The sequence below is a fragment of the Acinonyx jubatus genome, chromosome A1 (assembly GCF_027475565.1).
Source record: "Acinonyx jubatus isolate Ajub_Pintada_27869175 chromosome A1, VMU_Ajub_asm_v1.0, whole genome shotgun sequence".
Classification (NCBI taxonomy): Eukaryota; Metazoa; Chordata; class Mammalia; order Carnivora; family Felidae; genus Acinonyx; species Acinonyx jubatus.
Window position 1 is genome coordinate 203,736,233 of NC_069380.1, and position 15,574 is coordinate 203,751,806.

Genomic DNA, 15,574 nt, shown 5'->3' on the forward strand with positions numbered 1-15,574 from the left:
ACAGCAACAAATGAGTAATAGGAGAACCAAAGCATCCCAGACCTAACTAATTACTGATAAATTAAAGATAATTAAAGATTCCATATGGATATATTAGTATAACATTCTCTTGTTTATGCTATTTCCTCATGAATATCAAGGATTCAGAAGGAATCTGTAAAAATAACTGATGGCCATTGGTCAGGTTCTCAGTTTTCCCTTTATCACCATAATAACCACGTCTGTTGTCTATGCTTTCTTTGAGTAGTAACCTCTAGGGTTGTGTTAGCATCGAAAACAAGTTGGCACTAGAAAAAGGAAACAGCACATTCTACCCCCATCCTTCCCTGACTGAATTGCATCACTGTCACCCTGTCAGGTGGTTATCAGTAAACACACCAAGGGGAGGTGGGAAGTTCCACTTAGACTCATTTTACGTTAGTAAAAATAGTTTTTCCAGTTTTCTTTCCATTTGAAGTTCCTCACATGGAAAACAGTTAGGCTGGGTACCTGTTAAATTTTTAAGGATGAAGAGTATATTAAATGTAACAGTTGAGGCACACTGCGGAAGTAATTAGTGAGTGTTACAGGATTTCGCACGTTATTGATGAACTGGGCTTGTTATCAATGGAGCTTTTTAAAAAAAATTTTTTTAATGTTTATTTTTATTTTTGAGAGAGAGAGAGAGAGAGACAGAACGTGAGCTGGGGAGGGGCAGAGAGAGGGAGACACCGAATCTGAAGCAGGCTCCAGGCTGTGAGCTGGCAGCACAGAGCCTGACACGGGGCTCACAGGGCTCCAACTCACAGACCATGAGGTCATGACCTGAGTCGAAGTCAGATGCTTAACTGACTGAGCCACCCAGCTGCCTCCCCAGTTTTTTTTTAATGTTTACTTATTTTTGAGATTCGGGGGGGACAGAGAGAGAGAGAGAGGGAGACAGAATCTGAAGCAGGTTCCAGGCTCTGAGCTGTCAGCACAAAGCCCGACGCAGGCCTCGAACCCATGAACCATGGGATCATGACCCAAGTCGAAGTTGGATGCTTAACCAACTGAGCCACCCAGGCACCCTAGAGCTATCTTTTCTTACTGGTCCTTTAAATATTTGTCATTACAGTAGCTTTAGGAAGATTGACATAAGTGAGAAACCAGGACATACGATTAAAAATTTTTAATAAGGTTTACCTGTACCCTCTTTTGGTGTATGTTTCTAAAAGCTTAAGTTTAGGGGTGCCTGGGTGGCTCAGTCAGCTCAGGTCATGATCTCATGGTTCATGGGTTCAAGTCCCACATCAGGCTGTCTGCTGTCAGCACAGAGCCCGCTTCAGACACTCTGTTTACCTCTCTATCTGCCCCTCCCCACTCACGCTTTCTTTCTCTCTCAAAAATAAAAATAAACATTAAAACAAAAAAACTTAAGTTTAGCTTTTAGAAGTAGAATCTGAAGGTTAGGGAAACAATTATTTTACTTTCTCAGTTTGAAAAACCGGGATGGTGTAGTTCAATTTCCCTCACACTCTGCTAGGAATCTACATTGCAAAAGGAAATGAAGAATTGCCATGAGCATATGGACAGTTCTTGTCATTATTTGTATATTTCAATGAAAAGATTTTTATTCTAAACGTTGTTTTGTATCCTCCCTTGCAGTTTTCACCTCAATCCCTACTTCTCTGCACTGGAAGACCTGGGTTCAGTTCTTTAGAACTGTTGTTAAATCCTCTTTGAAGGTTTGACCTAGTCCAAGAACTGCCTGACTGATCAGTTTGATTGCTCTGCTTTAGCTAGTTATTTGACAACTTTTTTTGAGTAAACACCTGAAGGTGGGAACCTGTTCAAAAGCAAAGGCTGCTTGGAGGTTATCAACCACATTCCCCTTGACTAAGTTGAATCTTCCTTGGATCGAAGGGATGGGTAAGAAAGAGGATAATTCTTGGGACGAAGACAGCAAGATGAAACAGATCTGGTGTGGACCCTTTGCAGAGCCTAACCTGGCCAGACCTTAGAGCATTCCTAAAGCACTAACATTCATGTAGCAAGCCTGAGTAAGTTGTGTTTGCTCTCCGTCTTTCATGACAGGCCATGCGGATGCTAAAAACAGTGAAAAAGGCATCTAGCTGGTGTAAATAACCCAGTGCTCTTGGATGCATTTGCTTTCCACACATTCACCCAGTGGTTCAGTGGATCATAAAATGTGGTGTTAACCTGACCGTGGGCATGAGGCGAGGTCCACAATTGTGGCTTTGGCCGTCAAATGATTGCCCTCCCTTTTTAGTGGTGCATTTCAAATGTGGTCTCCCAATTATTATCATTTTCTGAGGGTGAATTTTATGTTGAGTCTAGTGCCTAGAGTTTGTACACATGTCACTACTGTGATTAAGTCCCCAACATCTTCATATGATGATAAATTGACTGCTGTGGAGGCTGGTTGCCACCAACTGAAACTTCAGGTCACTTCCTTGTCCAGCAGTTTTACCCCTCAAAGCGATAGCTTTCTGCCCTTTTAATTTTTCCCCTCTCCCCCCACCCCCGATATTTCCACCACTCTTCCATTGTGGATAGAAAAAAGGGCAAAGAAAGAGGATTATTTACTTATTGTTGTCCACTTTGAAGGTGTGGTAGAGAGGGAGGCCTTACTAGTTCAGGAGTCTCTTTTCTAGGAAGACAGACATTCGGATTATATGTCAGGTTCTTCTCACACCCACCTATCTCTCTGGCATTAGACAAAGTCTAGGCCAACTGGAAGGAGGAACTTACGACTTGAGAGAATCGGTCATTCGGCTACGTGTGATGCTTAGTGAACCCCTGCAACAGAAGTTCGAAGCTCTTCGTTGGGGAGCAGAGGGAGAGATGAAGTAGATTGCCATTTGTTGAAATCCAATCCAAAAATTCATCTCTTCCCTGACATGCTCCTTAACCTCCAGTGTAATGGGTATTGATCCCAAAGCACACTAAAGTTACAAGTTGAACCTCTGCTGGAGTTTATGAAGGTCTAAAGATATGGAAGTTTGAGGTAGGTCAGTTCCTTCAGAGTAAATGAACCAGATGGACAGCTAATTTTATAGGAAAACTTAATCTTTTTATTTTTATTTTTTAAATAGCTACAGTGCTGGATCTAACAAGAAATGAGATTTGATTTTTCATGTAAACAGCAATTTTAAGTATGATTTTCTGATACCAAGTTATTTAGAGTATTTTCCTAGGAGATAATAGATTATGTGTTAAAAAGAGCTATAAAATATACCTAAAGCATTTTGGTAGAAACATTCATTCATCTAATCTAGTCAAGGAAAAGCAAGTACATTTTGAGGATGTCTAATATGAGGGCTGAGTATCAAATATGGATTTTTTTCTTCTCTGAATCTTAAATTAGTATAAGGTGTCAACTGTTAAGAAGTAAAAAAAAAAATTGTGAAATTTTAGTAGATGAAAAAGCAGAATACACTTTTCAAAATTGTCTTGCTGTGTTAATGAGTTGTCTGCATCTCTGATCATATTACACCAGTGCTGCGGTGTTTTTAAAAGATATATTGGCAGTGCATTGTCTAAAATGCAACTCACTCTAAACTATATATGTTTAAGTTAAACTTTAGTTTTTAACTTTTTTTTTTTTTTAATTTTAGAGAGAGAGAGCAGGGGAGGGGGCAGAGGGAGAGAGAATCATTTTTTTCTTTTAAGTTTACTTATTTATTTATTTTTGAGAGAGAAAGAAAGTCTGAGTGGGGGAGGGGCAGAGAGAGAGGGAGACTGAGAATCCCAAGCAGGCTTCATGCTCACTGAAGAGCCCAACCAGGGGCTTGATCCCACGACCCTGGGATCATGACCGGAGCCAAAATCAAGAGTCAGATGTTCAACTGATTGAACCACTCAGGTGCCCCTAACTTTTTTTTATTTGAAGATTTTATTTTTGGGGTGCCTGAGTGGGTGAGTCAGTTGAGCGTCCGACTCCATTTTGGCTCAGGGCATGCATGATCTCATGGTTTCGTGGGTTTGAGCCCCGTGTCAGGCACCGTGCTGGCAGTGCGGAGCCTGTTTGGGATTCTTTCTCCTTCTCTCTCTGCCCGTCCCCTACTTGTGCTGTCTCTGTCTCTCTCAAAATAAATAAGTAAACTTAAAAAAAATAATAAAGATTTTATTTGTAAGTAATCTCTATACCCAGTGTGGGACTCGAACTCAGAACCATGAGATCAAGAGTTGCATGTTCTACAGACAGAGCCAGCCAGGCGCCCCTAATTTAAACTTTGATAGCAGTTACTTATTACCTGAGTATTCTACCTGTTGATTAAAATGTTTTTTTGTTTTTTTGCTTTTTTTTACAGCCAAGCAAACCATAAAAAGAAAAAGTATTATTTAGTTTTGTCTTCCTTTTCCTGACATGCAGCTCCTCTTTTGTTTCCCAAATTGAACACTTTAAAAAAATCCTCCCAAAAGAATAAAAAGAAAATATATTTTCCTCTTGAGGAGGAAGACATATGCTACATACGATTTTCCCTGGATTCCCCTAATTTTGGAGATCCTGTTTACAGACTGCTTTGGGTTCTTTAGGCGTGGTGCTAGAAATGCCCATTTTATGAAGTGTCCATAAATCCCAGGTTGTCGAAGGAAGTCCAGGGGTCTCTCCTTTTGGCTTAGATGGCAGATGATTCAGCTTTTAACCCCAAATCAAATGGTTTTGCTTTTGCCAAAGGCAAGTCATAAGAATGATTTAAAAGTATATTTTAAACCATAATTTGTATTTTTCAAAAATGTGCCTTTGCTATTTTTTTTAAGGATTAGTGTACTCTCCTAGGACTTTGACAAAAATGTGTTTTTGCATTGACTTTTTCCCCTGTGTTTTTCTAAGATGGGCTCTGTACAAGACAGTTAGAGGCTTGCATCTACTGTTTTAGAGATTTCCCACAAACACCACTTTTGGAGAAAGGGGCCTGAGATCTGTAGCTTTATAAAAGCTGTGTTTATCCGAAATTCTTGTTTCAGGAATTTATCAGTTCTGCCCAAGTAACCCCTGCATTGCCGTGTGGAGCTTTGTGGGGCTCTTGTTTATTTTTAGAAATCTGAGGGATCATTCCCCTTGCAGAGCCAGCATCAACTCTGTAATCCCTGAGCTAATGTGTTAACTGTAGTGGCATTTTAAACTTTGGGCAAATGCTAATATCTCATTTCCCCCTTCCATCCATAATAATGATAAAAGCTTTCCTATCATTCAAATTAAGCCTCATTATTGAGAACTTCCCTTTCTACACCCTGTCCCTGCTCTGCAACAATGGGTCCCCACCACTCTTCTCTAGAATGGCAGACCTGTTGAGCTTTAAGTCCACAAACCCTTGGGTCTAGACAAACAGGATTCCAGACACCTTGTAAAATTACTTACGAAGCAAAGCCACGCACATCTCCCCTCTTTTTCTCCTCACCCTTTCCATTTCTGTATCAGCGATATCAATAACTAACATTTATTAAGTAGTTACCATGTACCAGGCAATGTGCATCATGCTTTGGGTGAATTTTTTTTTTGCCATTTGTTACAAATTAGGATATTGAGGCAGAGAGAAGTTGAGTAATTTTTTCAGGGTCACAGAGCTCGTAAGTGCTGTGACAGAGCATGCAAGTTACTGACCACAGAATTACAGAGTCTCCTTCCCCAGCACTGAGCAGGGGCCCACTCCTAAACACCTCAGCCTATCCCTTAAAAAAGCAAAAGGAAACAAAAGGCCACTACATTTTAATAAAGGATACAGGCAAAACCTCTCTGAATAATAATGATATATTCAGTCTAGACACCCACCACCTATCCCTGTGCCCCTAGGAAGCAGGTGCAAAATAAGAAGTAGAAAATGCACAGTGTTTCTGATTTGAGTTTATAGCCACTTATTTTAACTTTCAATTTTATGTGGAGTAGGTAACAACTTCTGCAACTACCAAGGGGATCGTTAACAGTTTCTATGACATTTAAATGATCGAATACTTCCTTATGAAGCTCTGGCTTATTTTGTTCACAGACACACAGTGAAAATCAACTTTCCTGCTTAGGTTGAGCCTATAGGTGGAGAGTGCTGTCAAGAACATGAAAAAGCATCAATCGAGTATAAACTGTGTGCTATAGTTTATAGCTTGGCTTATACTAAACCCTTTATATTTATCTTTGATAAGTTTATGGTAATTCTTCAAGGGAGTTGGCATTATTGCACCTGCAGGTCTGTCAGGGTGTCAAGTCAGAAAAATCTGCATTCATTTGGCATATCTCTTTTAGGGGAAATGGTGTTGGGAATGGGCATAATCAAGAAAGTAAACATAAACTCAGGGATGGTGGTGGAAGGAGAAATACATCATCTACCCCTTTTTATTTTTCTATACTCATTGCAAACATTGCTAATAACATCACTCTTTCCTTCAAGGGTCCACCACTGATTTACTAGCAATGGCACAAGAAATGAAACTCCTTTGTCATGCTTGATCTAACCTATGACGTGTACAGAGTTGGTTTGAAGAGACCCTAATAGATGGTGCTTTTGTAAATTTGTGATGATATGTGTTTGTGGTCCTTTTTGCCTAGGAGGTTATGGAAGGGCTATGAAAATCTTTTATCAGGACTTTTTGCTTTGGAGGGCAAACTTTGTTTGAAGAGAATGTGAAGTGGGTACAGCAGGAGAGAGATCATCATCATTAAATACGTAACTAGAAAAATAAATCTCAGGATAGAGGGTCTTGCAAAGCAGCATATTCACCTATTAGATGCTTTAAGAATGTCTGGAATGTGTCTCATAGTATAATAAATGACTTTATGCAAAATACCCACATTTGCAAGTCAGGGAGCAGCAGGAGACAAATTGAAGAGTCAGGAACAGCTTGTTCTTGGGTCAAACCAGCATTTATATCTGAATGTTTTCAGCTCCAACTAGCTAAATCTTCCAATAACTCAAATAGAATTTTGGGACCCAAGTAAGGAGTAAATGATTGAAAAAAAGATGAATTGCGATCATTAAAACCTAACTTTACATTATTCAGTTGGTATTGTGATGTTTAAATGTACACAAAAATGAATATTTGAAAAATTAAATCATTTAAAACCTATGCATAGAAGTTTGCTAAAATACTAGAGCCCTTTGGGGGAATGTTTCCCTAAAGGATCAAACATTTATTAGTCATATCTATTTTATCTTTTACTCTTGGTGTATTTTAACAATTCTCACTTGTATCAAGTAGAGTACATAGTTTTAATCGTATTTATACAAGTTGAACTCTTGTTTACCTCCTTTGCCAAATGGGTGAAATGCTATTTATTTCTTCATTATAAGTGTAGGACGGTGCACAATTAATTTTAGAACCAGAGAGAGGAGAAAACTCCATTTTTAGTCTCAGTTTCTACCTACCTTAAATTCCAGAGAATTGAGCTTATTCAAGCTGATTATGTTGCAGTGCATCAGTCTTAAGTATGGTCACTTATAAGAGCTGAATCATCTTCCTGAATGTTTCCCTGACATCCGGTGTTTGGTGGGGAACCTCAGAAGAATACAGCTTTCTAGTTAATAAATATTTTTGAACAAGAGAACAAAACACATTCTATAGAATAAAAATTAACTCTGTAAGTTGATAACCCCTATAAGGTGTGGAGGAAGACTATATTGAACCTTTGGTTGTTGGGAAAAAATAAGTATTTATTAAGGATAGAATATTCAAAATGGCCTGTGAATTGGTGCATGGTTAGATGAAGGAACTCATTTTTCTTAACATATCAGGGTTCTTCTGTATTAATGTAATACTCACTTTCATTATACTGAAAAAGGGTATTATAGCGTTTTCTTTGCTTTGAGTTTGGTTCTTAATTTTATTTGAAAATGCAGTAGAAAGAAATATTCATATACTTTGGCTTTAAAGCATTAGTTTAAAACAAACAAAAAGCAGAATCAGACCTGTAAGTACAGAGAACAAATTGATGGTTGCCATAGGGAAGGGCAGTGGGGGATGGTGCAAAATGGGCGCAGGGCAGCAGGAGATACAGGCTTCCTGTTATAGAATGGGTAAGTCACAGGAATAAAAGGCACAGCAGGGGGAATATAGTCAGTGATATTGTGATATTGTGATAGCATTATATGGTGACAGATGGTAGCTAAACTTGGGGTGAGCATAGCATAACGTATAGAGAAGTTGAATCACTATGTTGTACACCTGAAACTAATGTAACATTGTCCACTATACTCAAATAACACTATTTAAATATATTAAATATTAATAATCTTATTAATATTAAAATATTTAAAAATATTTTCCCCATGATACCACAAATACTCAAAGATAAGAATGCCTAAAGAAGATAAAAATTCTATTCTTTTTTACCACTATAAAAATATTCTGAATATGCTAATAGAGATACAGTGTAAATTACTATTTATAATATCCATTTGTATAATTTATAGACTCAAAAAGAAAAATTAGCTTTTTGAAAATTAGTACAGCTTAGAAAATGTTTTCAATATTGATCCTGCCTGGAAGAAAGGCTTTCATGGTCAAATACGTTTTGGAGATGTTGTACTGTATTCCTGTTAGAAAGTCTCATTGCATATTGCTATAAAAGGCCCTGAGATGTCTGACAATTTAAAAAACTCAAAACTGTCTTTCTTTGTTTTAGTTAACATCTCCCAGGTTTATATGATCATGCATCCTTTCATCAGTAACACCTATTAACATGATATAGATTAGAATTCCTTGCAACACATGCAGGGAATCTTTCCTAATATGGGAAAGGACAATTTATTATTTGGGGGAGTGGTTCAGAGACCAACATTGTAATTGCAGTAGATATGTATTTATTTTTATGTGTTAGGAAAAATGCGTATCTCATTCATTATTTTACAGCTATTGTTGCTTGGACTGCATCTAAGTTAATGTATGTGAGAAATGAGTAGATTTAAAGAAAGTATAAAGTGAATGATAGTAGACATATAGATATGGCAAAATCGTGAAGGTAGAAGGTGAGTAATTGAGGATTGGGAAATATTAATAGGTTGCAGTAATTTGCATGTGTATATTCAAACTCATCATCAGGACATATAGGGAAGAGGGACAGTAGCTCTCTGGTTCTGGTTTTAAAATAATTTTATGACCTGGAAGAGAAGCCTGTTCTAGACCCCAGTTTCCTTATCTGTAAATAGGGATTGCTGGATTGGAGAACATCTGAGGCTGATTTAAGCTCAGCAACACTGATGTGAATGGAAGGTTACAGTGACCATCTGATCTGCTAACTCCCCTCAGGCACTCAGGCAAAGCTCCTTTATTGTTGCATAGCTGGAGAATTGTAATCCTGTAGCTATCTCTACCGGGAAAACCGTGGCCAAATGTTGCACTGACTGCACCTTACTGAACGTTTACTTGGGCTGTCAGGTTTGCTTTGGTTCCTGGGTGTCGGTGAAGCAGAACGCTTCGTTCGTTGACATGCCATTATTTGGGATCTTTTTGCGCCCTTTTCTCAAAATAGCTGAGCCAGGTTCTTGGATTTGAGCTCTTTGTGTGAATGGGGCACCCTGCAGTTCTAGCTCCAGGGAATTCTCTGGCCTGTGGATGAGACTATCTGGAGGGCAAGGTTTACTCTCTTTGGTTTTACACCCACCCCACCTCCCCTCTCTGCAGTTTTTTGTTATTTTGGAGAATTGTCATCCATATAATGTAGTATTTAGACTTCCAGTCTGGTCTTGTCTTATATTTTCAAAAATAATGACTTTCTTTAGATAGATTTATCCCTAGGGCTTTTTAGTTTTTTGTTTTGATTTTTGTGTTTTTAATGATTCTTGATTTATGAATACGATCCTGCGATCTATTACATTTCTAATGGCTTACAGTTAAGTAACTGTAATATAATGGTTATGTACACAAACTCTATCAGGCGCTGTCACTTACTAACTGACTTTACACAAGTTTCTTACTTGTCTCTTCCTTTGGGTGTTTTTAATCTTTAAAATAAGGATAATACTACTAATCTCCCTCAGAATTAAATAGTAAATACATTAAAAAACACTCAGTACAGTGCCTGGTAAATAGCCCTCAAAAACTGTTAGCTATTATTATTACAGCCAGTGTCTAGGACAATTTTTTGGTAAGATTCCTGAACTGTCTCTCATATTGGTACACTGTCAATTGATTTTCTTGAAAGTTCTAGGCACGTAATTATATCACATGAAAAGAATATCAGCTTAAATATGTTTTTCCTGATTTGTTTTTCTAGAGGAACTCTACTGGGATTCTTCAGCACAACATCAAATAGTAGTTGAGATGATTTCTGTCTTGTAGTGACGATTCCAACTTTCTTTCACATAATCTATCTACTATAGTTTATAATCAATTTTATATCCTTTTTTTAACTCATCATTATGACATGAGCATTTTTCATGTTAATAAATTTTGGCAAACATTATTTGTCCTAGAGTATATAAAATTGCATATTATAAAATGTAACAGACACACATATTAGTATATAAAATATAGGTATAGTTTAAATAATGATAATAATAGGAATATCTGTGTATACACCAAACTTCAATAGAATATGAGGAGGCAGTTGGGAGCTCTTAGTACCTTTCCCCACTTGTATCAGGAATTTTTAGCCATCATTTCCTTTTTATTTTTACTACCAGTGAATAAATATTGCCATATAGATGTATTATGATTTACTTAGTAGTTCCCCTATTGTGATTATTTATACTGGTTTATATTTTGGATGTTGAGACTAGAGCTTTCCCATATTGATGATGCTTTCCATGGCATAGATTCTGAGGAGTAGAATTACTAGGCCAACGGGTGTACGATTGTTTTAAAAGCTTTGGTCAAATATTGATTATCAAATTGCTTTTCAGAAGGTTTGCATGTATTTATATTCCCCCCAAATTATGCATACAAGAATGACAATTTCAGTTCAACAGTCATCAAAACTGAGCGTTAGTAATGCAAAAGGCAAGACATATCATGTTTTTATAGAACTCCTAATTAGGTTGGATTTTTTAAAAGATCAATTAAAATTTTTTGAGCAGTACTCTGTATACAGAAATGTTGATATACTACAAGTGTTTAGCTTGATGAATTTTTACAAAGAGAACACAACTTTGTAACAAACACCAAGATGAAGAAACACATCTCACCCAGCTATAGTTGTGTTCACCTTCCAGTGTAAAGACCATTTTGTGTGCTAAAACCTTTGAAGAAAGAAAATTGACTTTGCTTTGACCAATTTAGTTTTGACAGCCAGCAGCAAATTTTGAATTATATTCTCCTCATATAGTAAAATAGGATTTATAATTGAGTATAATTAATATATTATAAATAATATAATTCTGATCTCTTTTGAAATGGTTTGATGTCATTTGACTATCAAACCAGATAACTTTGCAACTACTCAAGAGTTTTTATGTAAGCCATGAGAGTGTATCCTATAATGCAGGTACTTTAATTATAGTGTATATAAATAGGGGTTATCTCCATGCTTATTTAAGACTCAGATTCAAGGGACCCAGCTAAGACTCACTGAATCAGCATTTGCATTTTCATGAGCATGTGGGTGATGCTGATGCTTGCAAAGGGCCCCTGGACCACACTTGAGTAATGTTGCTCTAGGGGATAAATGTCTCTTCTGAAGAAAGACATTCTGCAAATGTTGGTAATTGAAGCAGTTACCTAAGACAACCCTTCCACATTTCGTGATCAGTTTTTAAAACATGTAATAAAATATTTTTCATCCGTCAGTCCTTTCTAGACTTTCCTACTGTAGACCTAGACACATGGTGTTTAACATAGGGGTGGTACAGTTTGTGTAACCAGAACAGGAAACATCCAGCTCAGAACACACCCCTAGATTGCAAAATCTTTGGAACTGACCTGGTAGAATGGATCTAGCTTTTCAAAGTATCACCCTTAGCTTATTTATCTTGGCAATCTTATGGGTATATTATCTGTATTATGTAGTAGCCAGGTGAAACACTGTAACTTAAGGTTTTACCTGACTGTACAAGTAGCAATAAAATGGAAACAAACAAACAACTGACTCGCTCACTCCCGAAGGTGTTCTATTTAACCTAAGTTCACCTGTTTGGTGTTGCAGGTTTGCAAGTGGATCATTTTATAAATGGTTGATAATTCAAATTTTTAGCCAAAAGAGAAGTTTAGAAAACTATCCCTTTGTTTCTTCTCTTTAGACATTGAAGAACACTAAAGTTCATATGTTTCTGGAGAGTCGTTTAGAAAAAGCAGACTGCTTACCAAGTAGTGAGATATTTGGCAATAACTCGTAGAAAAATTTTTGTGGAGTTTGGTTTTGCTTTCAATTATCTGAATTAGAGGTTTTGCTTGTCCTGCTGGACTTGATGGATTGAAGTCATATTGACCCTGATCCTTCGATATTGCTTGACCCCACCTAGTTCTCTCCACCCACACCACCACCCTGGGCTGATGATGTACTTGCTTCTCCCTGCTGGTCTAGAGCCATGGGCTCCTGTTTCCCCTCGTATTCTTGACCCCTTCTAATTAGTTCTCCACATTACTATCAGAACGGTCTTTTTTTTTTTTTTTTTTTCAGAACGGTCTTTTTAATAAAATAAATTGGATCATGTCATTCTTCCACCTCCTCCAGAGGCTTTCCTTGGGTGCAAAGTCCTCATCATGGTTCACAAATTCCTGCACCGTCTGTCTCTGGACTCCCTTTTCCGACCTCAGTTCAATCCCGTCTCTCTCTTGCCCATTACACTTAAGATGGTCTTTAACCCGTGCAAGCCCTTTCTTAACTCAGAGCCTTCATGCAGGCTGTTCCCTCTATCTGTAAGTCTCTTGCTACCTGGCTAACTCTTGCCCCTCTTTTCCATCCGTGTTTAAATGCCACATCCTTAGAGAGACCCTCCAAGTCTACATTATGTCTCTGCAGTGTTTCTCCTCCCTGTGTATTTCTTTTCTCTTGGTACTTATCACAATTTATAAATGCATGTGTTTATTGGTATCTGTTTTCCTCACTCGTGTGTTTTGAGAGAAGAGTTTTAGGCTACGTTGTTCACCATCATCTCCCCAGTACCTAGCATACCACCTGGTCCTGAATAAATACAAGATCTGTAATTACCCAGTATGTGAGTTACCTACTGCTGTGTAGCAAATGAAGGCACAAGTTTAGACATTTACTTAAAATATTTACTCAAAACAACAAAGAGTTCTCATGTCATAGTTTCAGTAAGCCAGGAATTTTTTAAAAAATTAACTAATTTTTCTATTTTCTGTGGGTTATTAGGGCTGTTGGCAGAAGGCCTCTGTTACATGCCTCATGGTGACTCCATAGGGCTGTTGGAGTGTTCTCACATATGACAGTTGGCGTCTTCTAAAGGGATGATCCAAAAGGCAAAGAGAACTTTGGCTGTCACGTATTGTCACTTTTGCTATATTCTCTTTGTTAAAAGAAGTCACCAAATACAGGTCACATTTAAAGGGAGAGGAAGTTGGCTCCATTTTTTTTTTTTTAATGTTTATTTATTTTGAGTGATAGAGAAAGAGACAGAGGGAGAGAGTGCAAACAGGGGAGGAGCCGAGAGAGAGGGAGGGAGAGAGAATCCCAAGCAGGCTCCAAGCTGCCAGTGCAGAGCCTGACGTACGGCTTGAACCCAGGAACTGTGAGATAATCACCTAAGGCAAAATCAAGAGTCAGGCGCTCAACGGACTGAGCCCCCCAGGTGTCCCACTCCATCATTTGAAGGGAGGGGTATCAGAGAATTTGTGGGCATATTTGGAAACCACCACAGTTCTTCCTCTAGCCATAAATTACTTATATTGCCTCCACATGAAAAATATCCAAACCCCTCCTACCATTCCCCCCCCCCCCAAATTGTATTCATTTAAATTATGAGCTTGGAATGTGGGATGTTAGCTTCAAAATCAGGTCCAAGTATGGAGAGACAAGTTCATGGGCGTAGTCCCTTACATATAGCTCCTTTAATACCATTCCTCTTGATCTTAAGACCAGTGAACTGAAGAGACAAGTTATCTACTCCACCCCAGCCAGCCTACAATGGTGGGATGGGCCTAGCAGAACCACTGTAAACAGTTCTGTCAGAAAGAGGGTGAACCAAATGTGCACAGTAGTGCTTGGTCCATGCAGTTCTGATTTCTCGCTGGGCACAGGTTAACAGTTCTTAATTAGGAATCAAGTCTTGGAAATAATGCTCCTTGGCTCTTTGCTCTTATTTTCAAGCTCTCAGCCATTTTTTTTTTTTTTTTTTTTTTTTTTCCATGAGAGGTATGTGTTTGCAGCTCAGTAGTCAATGTGTAGCTTACTTCCTGCTTGTAGAAGTTTGGTATAAAGTCCTCTTTTCACTTTGTATTATCTCTGTCCTTTTCAGTCCGAGCTGTTGATATCTACATCAATGTGTTATATGTAAAAAGTATAAGTATTTACAAGACACAGAAATTATATGGAAGAAGAGATTAATTCTGCTGTGGGCAGGGAGGGACTGGGAAGGCTCTAAGACAGACAGCAGCATTTTCAAGCCTGAGTAGAAATCCATTAGGAAGACCACACAGACAAGAACAATCTAAATATAGGGAAGAACATGTACAGAAGTACCACTGGACTGAAACTGTAACACGTATACAGGGACTATGTATAGCTTGCTATTGAGAGAACATACGGCTTGCCAAGACATTTGGATTTTATTCTGTAACTCAATATTTCTCAAAATGTGGTCTACCAATGTCTCACATCCAAATTATTTGGGGACTTTCCTGAACCCCACTCTAGACTTACTGAAGACATATTCTGGACCCTCTGGAGGAAGAACTCAAGTTGAGTTTTAAGGTTAGCTGCTCTAAGGGAGTTAGAAGGTTCTCAGTAGGTTCTCAGCCTAATTTACATTTTTGATAAATTACTTGGGGAGCTGTGCAGAGGGTGGTAAGATGGTGAGAAAGGGAGATCAGTATGCAAGCTTTTGCGATGGTTCAGGTAAGAGAAATGGGAAGGCCTGTGGAGATGTAAAAAGGAGAATACAAGAGTTGTAACAATAATGAAGATCACACAAATAGAAGAGATTGATACAATGAGGTTTTTATTTATACACATATAGACATATTGAAATTTACAGTGCATACATGTGTAAAGTTTTATGGGAACACAGGAGGCAGAAAATAACACTAGTATTCAGAGAAATGAGGTGGAGAAGAGTGGGAGTGATATTTGAACTGGGGACTTGAAGTATGAATAGGAGTTCATAAAACAAACGAACTTTCATGTAGCGAAGATGCATAAGGCAAAATGAGGATCTGATATGCTTTGAAATAATAAGAGGTGGGGTTGGATTTGAATGTAGTTGCTTGAGGGAGAGGTGGGATATGAAGCAGAAAAGAGAAGTTAAGGTCTCACCAGAGTGGCTTGCTGATCCCAAGGCTATTTTCTCCTCTTCCTGAACACGCATATTTCCCAGTCTTTCTTGCAGTTAGCTGAGGCCATGTGATCGAGTCCTCACGGTTGCAATGTGTGTGGAAGTGATTTGCGTCGTTCTAGACTTCTTTGCACCCTTAAAAGTCTCCCACAAGCTAGTCTCCATCTCACTGTAAACATTTGTGGCAACTTTAGAAGTCACTTATAGAAGAT